At 39.9% G+C, this 17204-nt stretch overlaps 1 non-coding gene across 1 annotated transcript; it reads left to right on the top strand.

Annotated features, from left to right (window-relative positions):
- Nucleotides 1–15074: 15074 nt before the first annotated feature.
- On the top strand, nt 15075–15180 carry LOC141654563 (small nucleolar RNA R71). The gene has a single exon (XR_012548119.1). It is a non-coding gene; the product is annotated as a small nucleolar RNA R71 (small nucleolar RNA).
- The last annotated feature ends 2024 nt before the right edge of the window (nt 15181–17204 follow it).

The following is a 17204-nucleotide window of genomic DNA, read 5'->3' as shown; positions in this document are numbered from 1 at the left end:
ATCCTATCTCTAGAATGACTCTCGTACGCCCTGGATAAGGTCGCGTCCACTATCCAAAGTTTCTGAGTAAGAGGTGAAGGTACGTATTGGGAAGCCCTTTAATCAGACACCCAATCCCGCCCGCGGTAGCGGCCTCTACTGATCGATCTTGGTTGGTTGAATGCAAAAGTTGATAAAACGGTTTAAATGCATGCATGCGCATCCAATAATTTAAACCTAACATGTGAGAGCTTTCTAAGTCGGTTGATTTAATCCAAGTATCAAGTATAAGATGTCGAGTTGGATTAATGGTTGATTTGTATGCAAGACTAAAATTAAACATCCATTTACCGTATTAGGTTTATGGTGCATAACGTGATCCATTTGTCTTAATGAAGCATTTTGCAAATATGATTTTGAATGAGCAAATAGTCGTCTGATCCGTCCTATATCCGGGCTAACCTGAGTCGGGATCGTCCTAGACTGATGCTGGAAAGGGAACAGGCCCTGCACCAGGCGACCACATGAGGCGCGAGCCTGTGGGCAGTGTAAGGGGGTCTCCCCTGGTTTTGGAAATAAGAAAGAAGGGGCCTGTTTAGGCGCGAGTCAACTAACGGTTGTATGCCGTGTTCTGACCTTTTGAAAAACGTTTATAAAACGTATTGAGAAATGGGTATTTGACCCGATTTGGTTTGAAAGAGTCATTTAGACCGCATTTGGTGATCTGAGGAACGAGACTCGAATAATCATCATTATTTTGATGATATTCGGTGTCAGGTTCGACTTTGACAAACTTGACATGAATGGTTTTGAAAATAATTATGAACTAATTGTTTTAAGTTCATTTGAATATCATTAGTCGATACTCATCATCGTACCCGGGTTAAAATCCGGCATGGTATGTAGAACCAAGGATGACTTTGTGTTGGTGACTAATATGCTTGTTTTGAAAATGTAAAGAAATGATGAAAGGCTTGAAAATACCTCCCAAAAATGAAATAAAAGACTTTAAAATACCTTTTAAATGTTATTAACCAAATATTATCACCGAAACACGGATTTAACCGTCATGGTATGAGGAACCAAGGGTGAAAAATGTTTTATGGTTAAAACAAATGAAATAAAATAAAAAAGGGTTTGAAAATATTTGAAATGGTAAAAACCGATTACAAATATGAAAATGAATTAAAGGGGAAAGACGAGAACAAACATGGTTGAGTTCTGACCTGGGCACCCCATTGAGGCGCGAGCCTTTGTGCACAATAAGGGGCTTCTGCCTCAGGCCAAAACTCAGTTTTGGCTCGTTTATCCCATGTTTTGAATCATGTTATGCATGTTTTAGCATGTTATAGTCATGAAACAAATGAAGACATGATAAAAGAAGGATTTTTACACCCTTATACTTACATGTTTGGTTATGGCGAGAAACCGACGTAAGTGTAACAACTCGTTTGGTCGGAAAAGACTCGGTTTAAAACCGTTTTGGTAAGTAAAAAGAGTGTTTTATTAAGATTAGTGACGGTGTAGTGGTCGAAGTGGTCGGTCAAGTGATTTAATGCACGATGACGGTACCAAACAATGTGTAAGGCTTGTATTTACGATCGGTAGGTCGTAAATACGCATCGGATTGTGACTTAAGAAGTCGAGTCGAGAATTTTAAGGGATAAAAGAGGGGGCGGACAATCGCGTAAGTTCTCAAATGGGGGCATTTGAGGGGTATTTATAGGAAAATGAGTGGTTGTGTGAGTTTTGAGCGACGTGGCCACCTGGGCTGCTCAAAGAGGCGCGAGCCACGTCGCGGGTCTTCGAGTTGTCCTGTCACTTTCACACAAGTGCAATCATGATTTGTTCTATCCTAGGATTTATAGTCACATGTTTGGTACTTGACCATTCATGAATCCGGGAAATCTTAGTATAGAACGTTTGAAATGGTTTGTTTTTTGTGGTTGACTCGGTTTGACTCGTTGTTGGAGTCGGGATTTGAATTTTTGAGTCGGTTTTTGGTCTGGTGTCGGTTTTGACTCTAGTTAGGGTCATTGCGACCCCGTCGTCGTGCATTAAACACTCCAGGTACTTTTGAAAAGTTTTGAAATGTTTTATTTTCGAAATCGTTTTAAGTTTTCCGACTTAAAGTTGTACACAAAATGTCGATCAAACGTCGCGATTCCAAAACATGTTATAGTACGATAATCATCGGGTGTTTGTTGGAGTCTCAGCAGATACTGGGTATCTACACCAAATATGACATCTTATTTGAGATAAGATAGAATGATTAAAAAGGCAAATAGAGTTGTTTGAACTCTAGGTAGAGAATTTTAGAAACCAATTGAGAACACCACTTATAAGACTCCATACGAGTTATGCGACGTCTTAAGACCCTTAAATTGTACTAGACATGGATATGAGTCCAATCCTTCATCTTATGGAGGTTTGTCTATCTTACTACGAGATTACAATGTCATTACAAGAGGGTCATCGATTAAGGTCATAATGTGCGACATTTACTCTTGAGAATTGTTTGTTGCTTACATTGCTATATTTCGATAAAATAGGCGTATTTTTCAAAAGATAGAGTGGGAGAAAATTAGCAACAAACTCAAGACCAGTGAGGAGACCAAAAGAAAGCTTCTTAGGTCAAACTCAAGACCAGTAAGGAGACCAAAAGAAATCTTCTTAGGTTAATCTCAAGACTAGTGAGGAGACCAAAAGAAAGTGTTCTACAATAAATATTATGAAGTGTTTATATTTAGTAATTTCAAGTTTTAATTTAGTTAAGAGCCTAACGAACCAATGTGAAGTCTATGCATAAAAGTTGCATAGATAGACATTAAATTGTCCACAAAGCTAAGTTAAAGGATAACTACGCTAAGATCCATATCATCATTGCTACATCTCAAAGTGTAAATAATCAAGTTAGATGTTAAGACCTATTTCTAAATAGGTAATTATAAAGGGTGTGAGTGTGTGACATTAACACAAGGTTTTAATCAACACTTAGAAATTGCAATGATCATCTCAAGTTATGTGATAAGAAAATGGTTTTACTCGAGTTGTCGAGAATCCGTAAGTATACATGGATTTAAGTGGGAGTCAATATTGTCATGTTTAGACATGGAGATCAGTGGGAAAAATTGTCTTTCATATTAATATCATTGAGGATGACATGCTAACACTACCGTTAATGAAGGAGTGTTTTCTGTTTTCAATTCTCGATAAAAGAAGACATGTTGCATTTTTAAAATTCCAAATCTATCATTGTATAGGGATTTAAGTTGGCACGTAGATAAGTATCTTATGTTGATAAGATACATTATCTATTTAATATCAACATAGGTTGAGGAGGTTATTCATTTAGATGAAAGTTGAATTACTATGATAGAGTCATAGTCATTCACTGAACCCCATGAGTTGTTGATCACATGAGAACGATTGCTAATGTTTCCGCCATTAGAACGATCAATTATGTCAATGTATGCACATGTCATGATAAATCAATGTGCTTGGAGCATAATGAGTAAATGACAAGTTATTTTGTATAAAAGTCATTTGAAAGCCTTCAAGAACATCCATTATAATTCTTGAGAAAAATTGAGGATCCGTTCTTGTGTTTGGATGACATACTAAGTTGTGTGTTGAAGGGTTACATAAACTTTAGTTTCCAAACCTATAAGGATTTAACGAAATCCTAGGCTAATATTATTGACTCAGGAGTAAGTGACTAGAAAAATGTCTAGTATCAATCATTGCAAGTTCTACAAATGGAGTCTAAGTACGTTGTGATATGGTGATTAATAAAGGAACTATGGGTAAATCCTTTCGCCAAGAATTTTATCACATGTTATATGATAACAGTGGGAGCATTTTACGAGTTAAAAGGCCCAAGTCTATGAAGAAAAATGACATTGAATAGAAGGAAAGAGTGATTCATAAAGTTGGACTAAATGGATACATGGTATATCCACTAACCAAGCTTTTATTGCACCTTGATAAGTATATATACACTTTAGATTATAAGGTATGAAGTAGTAATATGGTATTGACTATTCATATGTGATAATCGCATTTATCGTTTGAGTTTCTTAAACTCATTTTTACCTTGTTATATCCGAATAGGTTGTTAAGACAACATTGAACCCTATTAAAGTGACCTAGATTAACATAGTAATTGCCCCTGGTTACTTACATGAGGTGACGTCTCCAAGTAACTAGAATGTGAGTCGATTGATGGCAAGTTCAAGTGCCATAGGGTCAAAAGAGATGACTAGTCGATCGCATAGGCAGACTGTAAGGGACACTCTCTCGGGCAGTGACCGCTTATAGAATTCTGGTAATTCATATAGCCTGGTCGTGGCAAGAGCTACTATAGTATTCTTTTGAGTCAATTCTTTGACTAGAGACTGTTCGCCCCAGTTGGCACAGTTTCTGAGTAACTTTAAATTATGCTCTACGACTTTCGTAAATGAGGTCTAATGGGCATCTTTTGGGTTATGATGAGTTGTGGCTGTACAAAAGGAATAGTACAATAGGAATTGTCCATCCCCTTGTCAGGGTTATTTAAAAATCTCAGGGCTACTAGAGGAGTAGTAAACTGAAAATGCGTGGCCACGCTCGGAAGGTATCTACGGTAGATAATTCCAGCCAGACAGTTACTCTCCAGATCGAGGAAACCACTCTTGATATGATCACTTGCAAAAATGACATGCAAGACACATTGCATTGAGTGGGAGATTGTAATAGGACAAGAGAATTGGTGACGCACACTTGTCTCGGACAAGTGGGAGATTGTTGGAGGATGTGTCCTCGACAATAGTGCGATCACATTATTAAAACTCATAACAAGAATACGTAAAGGGATGATTCATTTTTATAACTGATCAATATTAATCGGTAATGATTTGATGACTAGAGTTTGACATTACTGTCGTTTGACGATAGTGATCAGTTGATCCCTTAAGGTCACACCTAAAGGACAATTCCCTTAATAGATAAAATTAATTAATTGTATAATGATACGGTTAATTAATTCCTTAAAATAGAACAATTCACGAATGTGAGTAAGAATATGAATCTTATTGTAATTCGATTAAATGAGATTCATTTTAGTAAGTAAGATGTTATATTACTAAAATTTTGTTTATGAAACAATTAAATTAAGAATGAACTGTTAATTATAATTGCAATATGTTATAGATTATATTAACATGGACCATTTTATTTACATGTAATTGGGAATTACTAATCAATTATTGTATATAATTAAATTAATATATGTAATGATATTTAATTGTTAAATATGCATTAATATTATTAATAACATGTTACATATTACATGTTACACATTATATGACAAAGTGACAATTGACAAAAAAATAAAATGGACTCCATATTATAAGGGCCACCGGTTTTTAGAAGGGAAATGGGTGATTTGGTTAAGTTGTTTTAATTAGTGGAAAATATAATCATTACAATACTTAACCTAATCTACACCCTATTTTATTTTGAGAAGAACCATCTAAAAAGGAAAGGAGCATGCATTGGCTCCTCTTTTCTCCCTCCTAAAACCGGTTTCCCCCTCCCCCTTTACAATGAGAATTGTTCCTATTTTGATAAAAAATTCTTACACAACTCAACTTCTTACTCTTCTTTCCTTTTCTCTCTAAAATAGTGTTTTAGAAAAGAAAATCAAATTGTTCAAAATCTTATATTTAGATTACTAAAAGTAGTAATAGAAATAATAACAAGATTACATATATCTAGTTAATATATTAATTAGTATTAAGGGTTGTCTTGGTGCAATTGAAAGGAGGATCTCATAATATTGGTACAAGGAGGATCATCCAAATAATTTAAGCTCAAGAACAAGTAAGAAAGGAGTTCTTACTTGTGACCTTATAAACCGTTTTTCTTAAGTAAGGCACATTTTCTTTACTTATCTAGTTACATATTGTTATGCATGCATAAGATCATCACAATTAATTAATGAATAATTAAATATAAAATTAAAAGAGTTTAATTTGAGGGTTAATGAATTCTTTCAATCAGTACCCATTCGAACAATTGATGAAAGTTTACAAGGATTACACATCTAATAGGTATCCTCCAGAGGGGTGTATTGATGAGCCTCTCCTTGGATGAGTTAATTGGAGCTCCTACGAATCGTCATAGTGACTGGATGAATGGAAAAGGTGTAAGGGATCGTGTTTCTAAGGATATGTCATCTGACATGCGACATAGAGCTCATACATATGTTCTATTTAATGATGCTCATGTCCAGCCTTACAGTATGGAACACCAGAGGTACCTTAAGGGAAAACACCCTCATAGGAACGAAAGGTTGTATGCAAATTAGCATTACAAGCAATTTAGTGACTGGTTTAAGGATACTATTTATGATGATGACAACCCAATTTATGATTGCTCAACCAGCCTACGACATCTCGCTTTCGGTCCTGATGCTCGTGCAACTTTTTATAGCGGGTATGCGATTAATGGGTACTAACAGGGCTGTCGTATACCTATCAAAAATAACTAACTAAACTAACAATATAGCTAGGGAAGTCAGATCGATCTCCTCAGGGACGTAAGATATCTATAAAGGTCCGTCTATTTGGTCACAAATGGGGGGGTTTTGTAATTGGTTTCCTAACCTAAAGGTGTAAAAGGAAGAGAAGCAAGGAAAGAGCAATAAAGACAGAAAATGAGATTAAACTATCAATAGAGAAGGGACATGTAAGGATTTCGGTTCACTACGGTAGTCTAGTGACTCAACTGTAAACAACTTAGATAAATTACTGCGAGACGGATATGGAAAGGTCCTTCCGGTCCACTTTCTATCCTAAATTACCACTAACTTAACTTCCGTCCTCGTCAGGGTAGTCTACTGTTCATAGCATGTCTATTTAGTCTAATCTTTCAATCCAGGATTAAATTTAACCAGATTAAAAAGGTGACTCAGAAGCGTGCACTCAACTAAGTCGGTAAATACAGTTATATTGCTATGGGGACAGAATCTCACAATTAATTCATCTAACCTATTTACTACATCGTCACATTTCTACCGTAGATCCCCTAATCCCAACATGAAATGATTTAGCTACTCATATCGCTAATGTTGTCAATAATAACAATATTGAAATAACTAATAATAAGCATAATGAAATAATAATTAAAATGCATAAACAAAGATTAGGGAAGAAATTAAGAAAGAGCAAAACAAGCAGTTAAGATGAACAAATGAAAGATTAATATTAAAAAGGGAGAAAGATATTACAATCGCAAGAATCCGGCGTAAAGAACAAACAAATCCGAGCTAAATAACCCCGAAAACAAAGTTACAGTGAAAGGAAAAGAGAAGCGCAGTCTTTACTGTGAAAGATGAAAAGTAGGATAAAACTTGACTAATGAATAGAATAGATGATAATGACCTAGTTATGCTGCGTTTAAATAGAAAATTAACTAAGTCCAAAATCTAAAACACACTCACGGACTAATTAAAGCCCATGACAGCCAAAATCACTCGATCGAGTAGTCTGAAACAACTCGATCGAGTAACTCTCCAAAACATCTACTCGATCGACCAAAATTGTTACTCGATCGAGTAACTCCTAATTCCAGCTCCTCTTGATCGAGTATAATACTACTCGATCGACCAACCAATGCCATAGAAACCACTCGATCGAGTGATAAAACAGCTCGATCGAGTATTCTTCCTCCAAAACAGCTCAAACTCGTGACCGACTGCTCCGTAGACCGTTTCTTCACGCATCCCAATTCAAGATCTCACTCTGAACAATATCGTCTCCTCGAAATGAATGCAAAAAGGGACGAAAATGGTACGATTCCACTACTTCCGCGTTCATTTCTACAAAATGGACAAAACGAACCAAAGTAGCCAATTCGGGGCATAATACTATATAAACAGTACAAAAGTCCATGGAAATACGTGCTGAAATAGGCTAAAAAGACTATACAAAATGCACGTATCAAATCTCCCCAAACCGAACCTTTACTCGTCCTCGAGTAAACAAAAATGCAACTAATGGAATGGAAATGAAAACTCAGAGCTAACTTAACTTGTCTACTTGAACCAATTTAATGCAACAAAAATTAACAGTTATAGCTATGCAGTCAATACGCAAACGAGTTATAAGTTGTTTAGAAACATAGCCGACCTATCGACCTTGCATGACCAACAAAATCGGACTCTCTCGTGGTCACTCTTCTCTCATGAAGCAAAGGGTGAATAATATATGTGAAAGAGAGAGAGAAAGACAATCACTCACCTAACTGCGACCTACATAGCATGCATGCAACAAAAATGAAAGACGATTCAAGTACTAATGCACACACTCCAACCAATAATGTCCGTCACAGCCGAGGGCTTACAAATAATATGGGAATAGTGAGACTCAGGTGAGAGAAGGCAAAACAAGTTATGGTAATGTGGAGGTAAAAGCGCCAAGCTATCTCCTAAACAGGACCATATAAGACCGTTTGAATCTCAACTGACTGAGAAATAAAGTACAAGTGCCCTTCATTTGGCACACAGCTCACTAATCATATACACTATCTCCTTAAAAATATGGAATAAAACGGAGGAGTGAGACCGTCACAATATAAAAACGAATACAGACGGACTCAAAAGGCAAACCAGCTCAAATTTTTTGAAACTTTTCTCTCAGGTTCTTCACTGTAAACGTGATTTCTTCTTTTTTTTTCATATATTTTTTTTCTTTTTCTCTTTTCACATTTTTCTTTTATTTTCAATTTCAATTTTTTTCAATTTTTTTTTTTTCATTCTCATTCTCCCTTCCTTTATTTACACCAACTCCAATCAAAATGATACGGGCCGAACTGCAGACGGAAAATCATACCACAAAATACATGCTAAACTAGATTGACTAGGCAGACTCAGTTTAGGATGCAGTTAATGGGTCAAAAAGGCAAGTTTTGGCTTAAGTGGAGCTAAATGGGTGAAGAATATAAGAAAAGGGGAGAATTTGCAAGCACCTCCCTGCATGTGACACCGACCACAAACCCGAATGTGTGCATTTGACAAGAAATCGAATGTCATAAAAGTGCAAAAATGATGAACATGCTATGCAAGGAGTACTACTCTCAATTCCTAATGAACTGGTCATGAATGTCACCAGTTATGGGCTCTAAAACTCAGAAATTGTAAAGTAGGTTGCCAATTTATCAGGTCAAGTCTAAATAGTCAGCTATATTTGAACAAAAACTCATAGATTATGCGTATGACAAAGCTAATAACCATCAACAAAAGTGCAAGGCTCAAGTAAAATGACAAGTTATAGTGCAATATCATCACGGAAATCAACTGTTCTGACTCAACCTATATGCAAAAATAAACGTGAATTTTTTTGAATTTTTTCAAATTTTTCAAAAAAAATTTTGGTTTTTTTATTTTTAATGAAATAAATAAACAATGCAAACTGAAATAAATAAACGTGAGTGCAAAACAAATGCAAATGCAGACTCAAAAGGATGCAATACCCTCCTCAAACCAAACCGGACAACGCCCTCGTTGTCCTCCAGCATACACCATCAGATATATACAGGGGAACGGGAATATACAACCAATAAAGAATGAAAAACAATAAAATAAAAAGGAGACAAAATAAATAAAAGAGCGAGAATAAACATACAAAACACGAACTTCCCCAAACCAGCCAGAAAACTGGGAAAGTGAGTAGATCAGCAGTTACTCGTCAGCCTCCTCGTCACTGTCACGCACGTCCTCCACTGTCACCGTGAAGTCCGGATCTACCTCCTGCTCTCTCCTCCTCCTCTGCTCAGCTCGAGCTCTCTCCGTCGCCGCCTCCGGGTCCTCGTCCTCCTCCTCCTCCTCACTAGCAGACTCCGGGTACCCCCCAGCTGGCTACCGGTAAAAGGAAAGGTGTGGCCAACCCTCTGAGATCGGACGGTGTTGCCTCAAGTGATACTCGTATAGAGGGAACAAAGTCAAAGCTATGTCCCCCTCCATACGATCCTGTCTCTCTGCAATCTCAACTATCAAACCGTCACGGCGCCCTTGGTCCATGACCAAGGATGCCTCAAAGGGTGGTGGAGGTACAAAATTAGCCGGTAGGACCGGCTGTGTCTGTGTCTGGTCGGCGGATGCGGGACTAGGAGTAGGAGTAGGAGTCGGGATGGGAGTAGCTGTGGAAGGCTGGACACTCCCAGAAGGTGTGGATCCCTCTCCGGTCTCAAGTCTACGCTGCTTCTTAGCGGGGGGTAAGGTAGTAGGTGGGCGGACCTGGAGGTGGTACTGAGGTAGAGGTGGTGGTCAGGCGCCCCGTGCAACAGTGGGCAACGGGGCTAGACGAGGCAAGGTGTCACAAAGAAGGTCAGCGGATAGGGAATCGTCTATCTTCCATGTCCGGTAGTCTGTGGTCTGCCAAGTCTGAGAGTGCATGGCAGCTAGGCTCAGATACCTATCACCGTCTATGTAAGGTAAGTCACGAGGCAAGACGGTGAGGAGAGAACGGGCAAGAAAGGTGGCTATGCCACCGCAGACGATAGTGCCCATGAGCTTCTCTCCCTGAGCCTGGAAGTACCTGGCGGCCAAATAAGCGATGTTGAGGGTAAAGGGACCCTCGCCGTCGATGTTCAGGTAACCACCTAAGATGGAGAGCTCGTTGTTGTTGATGTTGTTTGGCTCCTTTCGGCCAAAAATAGTGCTCCCCATCAGTCTAAGAAAGTAACGGGCGGGGGGTAGGTGGACCTGAGCGAGCTTTCGCTCGTGAAAAGAGGTATGTGCCAAAGAAGACTAATGACCTTCCTAGGGGCAACAGTGGTGCCCGTAAAGCAAAGGCCGAGTCGGGTACCAAACTCCTCAAGTGTCATAGAAAAGGTTCGGTTATACAACCGGAAGGACACAGAAAGACTAGTAGGGACAGCGTCGTGTGCCCCTGAGGAGAAGGTAAAGGAGCTGAAGAACTCAAGGCTCAGCTCCCTGAAAGTGTGGCCACTCATAGTGATGAGTCCGGCCATCCTCGTGCCCCGTAAAAGCTCACAAACTGGCTCGTAGAAGTCGAGCCTCTGAAGTGACGTACGGCAAAGAAAGCGCGTAGGAAGAAAGTCACAGTCAACCAAGTTAAAAAACCTCTCACGATGAATACCATTAATAAAAGTTACCTGCGGGTACTCAGGGTAGGAGTCAAGAGTGTCGTCCGCTCGGATCGTAACACAACCAGCAGCGGGTGTAGCACGACCACGACCGCGACACCGGCCTCTAGAACCTGAAGTAGAAGACCGTCCACTGATGGTACGAGGAACTAGAGCCGCCCGTAAAGCAGCTGCGACTGCGGGTGAGTACGCCACAGGTGTGCTCACCGTGGCTGAAATAGAGGCTGTGGCTGCAGCTGTGACCGCCACTGAGGAAGAAAGGCTAGCAAAGCAGATAGCGTGCGAGTAGTGGTCCGTGGATCGAGGTGGTAGTCAAAACAGGGCTAGCAGCAGTGCTAGCAGCGAAAAAACAAAGCATCGAAGCAGAGACTATGAACACGGGAGCTGCGGTACTAACAGAAGTGGAGGCGGTTGTGATAGCAGGGTCCACCGTCTCAGACAAGGACGAACTAGAAGTCGAGGGCATAGAGCTAGAATCCATCCTAATCAAAAAGGGCAGGGGAAAAGCGATAAGAAATCAGCGTGAAAACAGCATGAAGCTTCCCCTAAACAGTCGAAAAATTCGACTACAACCCAAAAATTCCCAAATTACCTCAAAAAAATTCAATTGATAGCGGGTAAACAACGATAGGGGAAGGGTAGCAGATGACAGAAGCAGAAAATTAAGCAAAAATTGAGGCCAATGAGGCCTAACCAGCAGTAAAGACACTATAACAGTCGAAAATTTCGACTGAAATTACCCTTAATCGCAAATTTCACCAAAAATTTGAATTAAACATGTGAATCATCAATGAGGTAAGGGATTCAGCATCAAGTAAGACAAATTAGCCATTGAATCAAAACAAAAGTCGAAAAATTTCGACCCAAAATGAATTCCGAGACCCTAGTTCCTAATTCACTTCAAGAAAGGCAAAATTAATGAAATTAAAATGCAAGGAAGTGTAGGAATTACTTAATTGATGCTAAAGAACCTACAAAGAGCAATTAATCGACAATCGACAAGCAACAATGGCGATTTTTGATCGAAAAATCGCGAAACCCTAAAACCCTTAATTGACCGTGTAAAGCAACAATGATCAAGGGGAAAATAGAGGGCAAATGACGATTAATTTGCAATAAACAAAATGTAGGTGGTGGATTTGGTAAATGGGCAAGAAAAATGGAGGATTTGGGGGCTTTTTTTTATCGCAAATAAGGGGAAAAGGGGCGAAATAATGAAGAAATAATGAAATAACAAAACAAAGGAAGGAGTTAAAGAGACTCCCTGCGTGTAATTTCCAATTTCACTCGATCGAGTGGTTTAGAACTGCTCGATCGAGAACTTCTTGTATTCATCTACTCGATCGAGTAAAAAGTTACTCGATCGAGAACTCCCCTTTTCAGCTTTAGTCGATCGAGTAACAGGAAACCATTTGATCGAACAAATTCCTCGTGTAAGCTCTTGAATTTGCGTATAATTCCCCAATCCTGTATAAAAACACTCGCAAAAATATCCCAAAATACCAAATACGAATAGTAACAATCTATAGTCTTCTAATCTATGCTAAAAATGTCTAAATTCTAATTGTCCTAAATAAAAGAGATAAACAAGTCCGACGGAAATTAAAATTGTTTATACAAATTGGTACACGGGGCATTTCCCCGCTCATTTCTCAAAGCAATTCAGTAGCCCCTTGGAGGGCTCCTGACTAGAGGACGTCATCTCAACAACATTAATCGTCCTCTTCAATTTCCACGAGCTTGAACTTGAATCGTTAGGAGGAGAATAGTTGACGTCCACATACGTGCGAACTTTTCTCATCCATACTCCTTTCTCACCAGCTTTAACATCATCGCTCCCACTTTAACTGACATTAATTGCACAAAAACCATTGACAGCTCTTTCATTATTTTCATCCGTACCTGCAACAAGGAAAACAGACGAACTTTCCTCCGTTTTGCTCTCACCCTGAGGCGGAGGGGTCACGACAGCAGCACGATGTTCCAAATTTTCATTTGGAGTGTCAATAAGAGGGTCAATAGAAGAGAGGGCATTGCAAGGCTGAGCTCGCATAGGAGCCCTTCGGAACTTAGACTGATGGAATATCAATTCCTCGTCCCCAACCTGAAAAGTCAATGTCTTGCCCCCGACGTCTATCACTACACGGGCAGTAAATAAAAATGGTCTCCCTAAAATTATACGGGTATGGGTATCTTCGGGGATGTCAAGTACAATGAAGTCAACGGGAATAAAGAACCTCCCGATCTTAACAGGTATGTCTTCTATGACACCTAGTGGCCGTGATATGCTACAGTCGGCCATCTGAACAGTCATATTTGTGCAATTAAACTTGGTCAAACCAAGTCTCTTAGCCAGAGACAGCGGTAAGACACTCACGCTAGCGCCAAGATCGCATAACGCGTTATCAATTAAGTGGGTACCAATATGACACGGAATCGAAAAACTATCTGGATCTGACTGTTTGGGAGGTAACTTATTCTGAACTAGGGTCGTCCCTACCTCGGTCAAATCTACCGTCTCATGGTCGTTAATGTGCCTCTTACGCGATAAAATTTCTTTCATAAATTTAAGGTAAGAGGGTACTTGTGTCAGCAATTCGGCGAATGGCACAGTGACTTGCAAGCTTTTCAGGAGTTCGGCAAATTTGCCGAATTGTTGATTAGCCTTAGTACTATGCAAACGCCTCGGGAAGGGCACCGTGATGGGTATCTCGAGCCCTTTGTTCCTTTCTTCCAATGTATCAACCGGATCAAGCTCTAAATCCTTCGAACGAGACTTCTTTCCTCTCGAACGTGGTCTTTCAGGTGACTTTTTACTCGATCGAGCACTAGCAGGCTCTCGATCGAGCTGTTCTTTATCTTCACTACTCGATCGACCAAAAATGTCATTCGATCGAGCAGATTCTTCAGCATATTCACTCGATCGAGCAGTTTATTTACTCGATCGAGCTCTTCTTTTCCTGTTCACTCGATCGACTAGAAATTCCACTCGATCGAGTCCTTTCTTCAGCAGTTTTACTCGATCGACCCCCAGAAATTAGTCGATCGAGTACTTTATTTATCGTGAGCTCTTTTTCTTCGACTTTGCACTATTCATCAGCAGTAATTACCTTCCCCGGGTCTGATTTCGGTCCTTCATATGAATGACCGCTCCTCAAATTAATTAAATTCACCGTCTCATGTGGATTCTTATCGGCTTGTGACGGTAAATGTCCCGGTTTCCTTATGGACTGGTTCGCGGCTAACTGGGCAACTTGAGTTTCAAGTGCCTTGATAGATGCATCTTTTTGTTGATCACTCAGCTGCCACTGCTTTGTCAAAGACTGTAACATCGTCTTCAACTCACCTAGCTCACTTACCCCACCAGAAGATGATGCACCAGGTGTAGCAAAGGAAGGAGGCTTCTGAAAGCCTTGTTGAGCCTAATGAGGAGGGACATATGGTTGTTGCTGCTGCGGAGGAGGGGTAAGATTGAGCACATTTTGACTTGTCCACCTCAAATTGGGATGGACTGCCCCTTGGTTGTTATAATAGGAACCCCCTCCTTGCCTGTATTGTTGAAAAGCAAGGACCTGTTCCTTCTCCGTAAGACAGCCAACAACAGTGTGACCGTCGTTGCTCCCACACCTCTCACATGTGACAGTCTCCCCTCTAGTAAGCAAATGGACCGTCTGAGGCTCCCCAGCAGAATGCAGCTCCAGCTTATCAAACCTAGCATTCATGGCTTCCAGCTGAGCCACAACTTGCTTATCGACTGCTGAACTATTCTAATACCATCCCTCGGGTTTCCATACTCAGCACAGTGGGTCGCCATCTCTTCAATAAGAGCCCAACTCTTATCATCGTCAGTGTTCTTTTGGAATCTTCCGTTAGATGATGCATCAAGTATGGCTCTGTGATCATCGTATAGCCCATTGTAGAACTGATTGGACAGGAACCATGGATCAAAACCATGGTGAGTAATAGACCTCACCAACCTCTTGAAACGACACCATGCTTCATAGAAAGTTTCATCAGGTGCTTGCTTAAAACTAGTAATCTTGGCCCTCAGCTGATTAGTGCGCTGCGGAGGGAAATATCTCTTATAAAAAGCAAGAGCAAGGGTCTCCCAGTCTGTGACCCCCGCGGCTGTATGGTCCAAATCGATCCACCACTCCCCGGGCCGAGTCACCAAAGAAAAAGGAAACATAACCTCCATAATCTTGTCTTGAGTTACCCCCTTTGTGGCGGGGATAGTAGAACAGTAGTCCGTAAAGACCTCCATATGCTTCCTTGGGTCTTCACCTGCCACACCTCTAAAGAGATTTCTCTCCACCAGATTGATATAGGAAGGACGGATGTCAAATGTATTCACATCCTCAGTCTGGAGGTTGAAACCTTTTGGAATAGATGATGTTTTAGGCTCCGAATGACTAGCAATATTCGGCATCTTTACTGGTTGATTTACAGAACTGAAAGTGTCTTCTTCAAAAGATGGATTTTCTGTAAAAAGGAAATGCTGAAGTTCGAGTTCGAAAGTACTCAAGGCTTCCTTTCGTGATTCTCTTTGCAGACAGAGTCTATGCTTGAACAGCCTCTGTGGTTCAGAATCAGCTGAAACTAACTCCAACCTGTGTGACCTGGGCATACACAACACTAAAAGAAAATGAATAAGAACTGCCTCAAGGAATAAAAATTCCATAAGACGGAGAAAATAAACGAAACAAAGACAGATAGGGCAATTGCCTCCCCGGCAACGGCGCCAAAATTTGACAGGACTGTCGTATACCTATCAAAAATAACTAACTAAACTAACTATATAGCTAAGGAAGTCAGGTCGATCTCCTCAGGGAGGCAAGATATCTGTAAAGGCCCGTCTATTTGGTCACAAATGGGGGGTTTTGTAATTGGTTTCCTAAACTAAAGGTGTAAAAGGAAGAGAAGCAAGGAAAGAGCAATAAAGACAGAAAATGTGATTAAACTATCAATAGAGAAGGGACATCTCAGGATTTCGGTTAACTACGGTAGTCTAGTGACTCAACTGTAAACAACTTAGATAAATTACTGCGAGACGGATATGGAAAGGTCCTTCCGGTCCACTTTCTATCCTAAATTACCACTAACTTAACTTACGTCCTCGTCAGGGTAGTCTACTGTTCATAGCAGGTCTATTTAGTCCAATCTTCCGATCCAGGATTAAATTTAACCAGATTAAAAGGGTGACTCAGAAGCATGCACTTAACTAAGCCGGTAAATACCGTTATATTGCTATGGGGACAGAATCTCACAATTAATTCATCTAACCTATTTACTACATCGTCACATTTCTACCGTAGATCCCCTAATCCCAACATGAAATGATTTAGCTACTCATATCGCTAATGTTGTCAATAATAACAATATTGAAATAACTAATAATAAGCATAATGAAATAATAATTAAAATGCATAAACAAAGATTAGGGCATAAATTAACAAAGAGCAAAACAAGCAGTTAAGATGAACAAATGAAAGATTAATATTAAAAAGGGAGAAAGAGATTACAATCGCAAGAAACCGGCATAAAGAACAAACAAATCCGAGCTAAATAACCCTAAAAACAAAGTTACAGTGAAAGGAAAAGAGAAGCGCAGTCTTTACTGTGAAAGATGAAAAGTAGGATAAAACTTGACTAATGAATAGAATAGATGATAATGACCTAGTTATGCTGCGTTTAAATAGAAAATTAACTAAGTCCATAATCTAAAACACACTCACGGACTAGTTAAAGCCCATGACAGCCAAAATCACTCGATCGAGTAGTCTGAAACAACTCGATCGAGTAACTCTCCAAAACATCTACTCGATCGACCGAAATTGTTACTCGATCGAGTAACTCCTAATTCCAGCTCCTCTTGATCGAGTATAATACTACTCGATCGACCAACCAATGCCATAGAAACCACTCGATCGAGTGATAAAACAGCTCAATCGAGTATTCTTCCTCCAAAACAGGTCAAACTCGTGACCGACTGCTCCGTAGACCGTTTCTTCACGCATCCCAATGCAAGATCTCACTCTGAACAATCTCGTCTCCTCGAAATGCATGCAAAAAGGGAC

The sequence above is a fragment of the Silene latifolia genome, chromosome 4, assembly GCF_048544455.1.
Source record: "Silene latifolia isolate original U9 population chromosome 4, ASM4854445v1, whole genome shotgun sequence".
NCBI lineage: Eukaryota > Viridiplantae > Streptophyta > Magnoliopsida > Caryophyllales > Caryophyllaceae > Silene > Silene latifolia.
This window is presented reverse-complemented; position numbering and strand designations above follow the sequence as displayed.